The following is a 6,026-nucleotide window of genomic DNA, read 5'->3' on the forward strand; positions in this document are numbered from 1 at the left end:
AGTTCGACTGGAAAGTTATCAATCGAACCTCCGAGTTGTCAGCCAAACCTAGACAAACTTTCAAAAAACATAGGTTCGGCTCTTAACTTGAGTATGCCTCTAAAAGTTTGAGTATGCCTCAAAACAGGTCTCTTTCTTTTGGTCCGGAACAATTTCTTTTGTGCACCCTCTCTAATGTGTGTTTCCGTGATATTTTATTTCCATCCTATGATTCAATATGTTAACTCATGTACAAAGGACGAGATTTTTTATCATCGATATTGAATCGTCGCTAACAACCCTCTCTAATGTGTGTTTCCGTGATATTGAATCGTCGATAACAACCCTTTCTAATGTGTGTTTCCTTGATATTTTATTTTCATCCTATGATTTAATATGTTAACTCATGTACGAAGGACGAGATTTTTTATCATCGATATTAAATCGTCGATAAAATATTAATTATTAATTTATATATTAATCTATCAAAATATGGTATAATTCTTGCCACCAAACACTACATCAAATATTTAATCTTTGTGACGCACAGATTATAAGAGGTTTTCAATATAGGTGTCAAACAGGCCGGCCTGGCCTGGTCTTTTCCCTGCTCGGCCAAGCCTGGCCAAGGTAGGCCTGCTTACTAAACCGAACAGGCCGGACCTGGCCGTTTATGAACTCCACTAGGGCCAACCTGAGCCTGAGTCTGGCGTGCTTTAACTTTGTCCAGGCCGGACCGGACCCAGGCTAGCCTGCATTTTTAATAAAATTTATATGCGTAGTGTGTGGGGTTTCGAAGCTGGGATCTTAAGCTCCCTTGAGATGCTCGAAACCAATTAGGTAAAGTTGATTTTGTGAACAATCAATACAATCCTGGCCAAATTGGGTATACCCATATTAATTGGGGTATACTTAATGAGACAAAATCGGGGTCATTTTGATGTAAAACAAGCCACCCCTTAACCATGTATTTTCTAAATGGCTAATATATTCTTGTTTAATTAACACTAAAAAATTTGATTAGCTTAATTAATTGAGTTTAGATTAAAATTTTGAAATTATGAATGCAGTAGATTAAACCTATTGTCTTATGAGTTTGATTTCAATCAACATTTTCAGTTATGAAAAATGTGAAAAGTCGGCAAGGTCGACGATTGAATAAGGTACAAACTAACTTTGGCCGGCACGGTCTACGGATGAAGAAAACGCTGACTATTTTTGGACCGCAAGGTCTATGAATGAAGAAGATGTCGACTATATTGGGTCGGCTATCTTATAGTCGGCATATAAATATTTCCTACATTGTCGACTATCATATAGTCGGCAACTAAATATTTCTTACCCTGTCGGCTGACTAATAGTCGGCATACAAAAAAATTCTAACATTGTCGGTTGTCTTCTAGTCGGCAATGTAACCTTGCCGACCTTTAGTTATACCCAACATAAAACAAAATATGGGAAGATGTAATTCACTTTATTCATGCAATTTTTGTTACTATATTGATTGAAACATAAAATCTAACTCCTTGTCGTTGGAACAACGAATGCACTTAGCATGTGTATCAAGCCTTTGAACCCCTAAGAGACCCTAGTGGACGAGTTATAGTCTCGTGAGGGTTTACATAGAGATCTACCCACAAAACCTACACTAAAACTTCTAAAACCATCAATCTTTGTCGGAGGAATTCGATTCCGATTCACCCACCATCATCTCTGGGGCATACTCCGGATCTTGGATACTATGAATTGATAGCTTGCATCGAATGCGAATGCTTCCCCCTTTTCCTCCAAATAACGCGCTTTGATGACTTCATGCTACAAAAACAAAACACAAACTTACTTTGTTAGTGGTGTTTAGTAGGAAGATCAAACAACATGGATTACGTAAAATAAACCACAAAAATACTTACAAATTGTTCAATGGAGTAGCTAAAGTGGGAGCGTTCAAAATCCAATGTTGGATAGCTAAAAAAGCAAGTATCGCATTTTCGATGACTAGGTGCCTATCATGCACTTGTTGAACACTTCTTCCATTAGGATTCCCAAACTCTTGTCTATATTTGTTGTATATCCTAGCCCAAAAGGTTACGACATCCACCCTTACGGAGGACTGATTTCTAACCCGAGTTTCCGCATACCATGCTTTGGTGATGGATAGATCTTCATTTGAATCAAATGATGACATTGTTGTATGTGGAGGTATTGGGAGAGTTAGATGGAGTATATGATGATATGAGCTTTGAAGAGTATATGCAAATAGGTGTGTGTTGTTTTGTAGAGAGAACTAGTGTATTTATAGGATGGTGCCCAAATTTGGCCGTTATGGTAGTCAATCAATGCAGTTGTACTTGCAAAAATTTGAATTTTGAACTCGCCGACTAGGTTACTGTTTCCCCAATATGCCGACTAGCACACCGTCGGCAGGGTCCTAATTTTCTTACCCTGTCGACCTTATGATTTTAGGCATCAGGAGAAGTTCATTCTTCTATAAATAGTCGGCACAGTATTTGGTCATTAGAGTGTCGGCTATTATACAGTCGGCAAGGTCGTAATTTTATTACCCTGCCGACCTTATGATTTTAGGCATCAGGAGAATGTCATTTTCTACTACAGATAGTCGGCAAGGTTGATAATTTAATATATTTCTGATTGTTATACCGTCGGCAAGGTATTAATTTTCTTACCTTGCCGACCCTGGTAACTACACCACTTCAAATGTCAAGGCCGGTAGTCTGGCAGTTCACAACCTTGCCGGCCCTGGTTTAGTCGGCAGTGTAACTTAACAAAACTGAAAATGCGGGGGTCTAACAACCACACCCAATATTTCGATTAGCAATCTGTATGGACTAAGTCCAATATACTTTTAAGAGAATCAACTTGACAGTCAGACTCAATCTTAATAAAAGTATATCAAAGAGTTATATCTCTCTTTCTCAATTCAATACTTACTCAATCAAATAGAAATTTGCGAGTCTAATTGAATACAAGAGAAATCACTTAAACGGTACCAAAGACCAATGTTCAAGTATTAATCAATTTCAATCAACAACCAAAGGTTGGATTTCCCAATTGATTGATTCAACACACAACCTGTGATATTTCAATTATATAAACAAATATAATGCGGAAAAGAAATAACACAGACACCAGATGTTTTGTTAACGAGGAAACCGCAAATGCAGAAAAATCCCGGTACCTAGCCCAGATTGAACACACACTCTATTAAGCCGCTACAGACACTAGCCTACTACAAACTAACTTCGGTCTGGACTGTAGTTGAACCCCAATCAATCTCATACTGATCCAAGGTACAGTTGCGCTCCTTACGTCTCTGATCCCAGCAGGATACTACGCACTTGATTCCCTTAGCTGATCTCATCCACAACTAAGAGTTGCTACGACCCAAAGTCAAAGATTTTAATAAACAAATCTGTATCACACAGAAAAGTCTACGGTAATAGATAAATCTGTCTCCCACAGAAATACCTACGAGTTTTTGTTCCGTCTTTTGATAAATCAAGGTGAACAGGAACCAATTGATAAACCGGGCTTATATTCCCGAAGAACAGCCTAGTATTATCAATCACCTCACAATAATCTTAATCGACTAGAGAAAGAAGATATTGCAGAATCACAAACGATGAGACGAAGATGTTTGTGACTTCTTTTATATCTTGCCTATCGGAGAAATCAATCTCAAGCCAATCTTACGATTGTACTTAGTACGATGGAGATCAGATCACACAACTACACGAAAATTATTATCGGTCTGGCTTCACAATCCCAATGAAGTCTTCAAGTCGTTAACCTACAGGGTCTCGGTAGAAACCTAAGGTTAAAGGAGAATCGACTCTATCTAATACAACTAGTATCACACAGGAGGTATGGGTATTAGGTTTCCCAGTTGCTAGAGTTCTCTGTTATATAGTCTTTCAAATCAGGATTTGCAATCAATGTTAGCATAGTAACAAAGCATTCAATATTCATCATTAGATGAAAACCTGATTAGATTCAAGTTAATATCTTTCAACCGTTAGATCAAAACTTAGCTTGCTACACACAAATGAAATGCATGTTTATCTAGGTTTGTGTAACCGTGCCCAAACATGTACATCTAGTTGGTTCAACAGTAGTTAACCAAATGGTTAGCCATATGAGCACTTTCATATCAACCATATTCTTCTTTACCATAACTAGTTCAAATGATTCAAATGAACTAGTTAGAGAGTTGTTCAATTGCTTAGATATTATAGAAGTATACAAGACACAATCGAAGCAAAAACGATTTGATTCGCTCGAATCGATTCATGAACTTTATAGCCACGGTTTGCAAACTTGCATTCCTTAGTTTATATAAGTTTAAGTTCACGAATAATCGTTTTTAGAAAATAACCAACTTATGTACGCGGACTGGTACGCGTACTTAAGTACCCGGAATAAGTTTGTTTTCAGTTCACAAACTCCAACAGAAATTCTCGGGATGAGAACCTCCGACAGTGTGCGGACTGTGTATGCGGACTCTAGTTCCGATTTCCTGAGAAGCAAAGTACGCATACTTTGGTTCAAGGAATAAGGACTTATACATGTATGAGTTACCACACAATGCTTATATCCAACCATGGTTATATAATCTAAACTCTCATTTCAATCATTGAAACTAGAGGACGTTATATAGTTGTTGTTCACACACTATTTTTCGTCAAAGCAATTTTCAAGTAATTGAAACTTAATATGACTTTCGTCACTAGTAAAGATGAACTTGGCCAAAGTGAAAGCTTACCAACACATATTTCGAGAAATATATAAGCGAGATAAACTCGGATCGAAATAAGAAATGTGTATAATCAAAGTCTATATAGCAAAACGATTTTTGTCTCGAGTAGGATATAGAGTAAATAGACTTTTGAGTGATAGATAAGTTCAAGTCTCCACATACCTTTTAGTCGATGAAGTTCCACCAGTTCCTTGAGTAGTTCTCCGTCTTTGTATGATGATCGCCATGGAGTCTTGAGCTCAACTACACTTTCTATCCTAGTCCGAGACTTAGCTATAAGTAGACTAGAAATCAAGACTTATAGTTTTGCTCACTAACATTGACAAACATGCCTGAGATAGCAACGCATGCGAGTTCGACCGAGCAGTGATCTAACAAAAACATTCACTCAAGACCCTGCCGGATGAATTATTGAAACTTAACATAGCTAAACAAACCATTCATTCAACAACTAGAAATCCAATATTTGTCCAAAATAAGAAAACATGTCCCATAAACCATAAAAGAAAACATTTGTCCAACCATTAACCTTAACATTTGTCCACCACAACATAAAGAAATAAACTAGAAATACATTCACTCATGACCACGACCACGACCCCGTTTAGCATTACCACGACCACCACCACGGGCACGAGCCCTCTTTTTTTCAGCATTCATCTTGGCTTGTGCTTCACTCTTGGCTTGTGCTTCCCTCTTTAGTTCAGTATTATCTTGTTGGAACATTTCGGTGGCATCCTCATTGTCAACATTGCTAGAATAGTCAATGTGCTTAGTTTGCTCTTCAATCGACAAAGGATCTCCTCTTTCTCTTGTCCAACACATCATCTTCACAAGGGTCTTCAAATTATTTTTGTATTTTCAATTAAACAACAAACAATTAATAGACTAATTCGATAATGTGATCTTAAAACAATAAGAGAAAGTCTAAAATACTTACAAAGTTCTTAAGACTTGTTGTTGGGTCTTTCGGTGGCATCTTCCTCCTACGAGCTGGTTGTTCAACAGTCTCATCCCTAATCACAGTAGGACGAGCAAAAACCAAGTAACACGGCATGTAATCTCCACTAGCTTCATGACCTTCGATCACCTCGTCCAAAAGACTAGTATCGTCACTTCTATTATCCCAATGTTCAATCATTGGTACTGGAGCGCAATGGACGTCAATCATTTATTGGGACGTGTTGCAATCCTCTCTTACCACATTAAAGAACGGCTCATCATCGAGATGAGGTACTTCTTGGATGTAACCCACTTGTCTCACAACCCGATG

This window comes from Papaver somniferum, chromosome 7 (genome assembly GCF_003573695.1).
Source record: "Papaver somniferum cultivar HN1 chromosome 7, ASM357369v1, whole genome shotgun sequence".
In the NCBI taxonomy this organism is placed as follows: domain Eukaryota; kingdom Viridiplantae; phylum Streptophyta; class Magnoliopsida; order Ranunculales; family Papaveraceae; genus Papaver; species Papaver somniferum.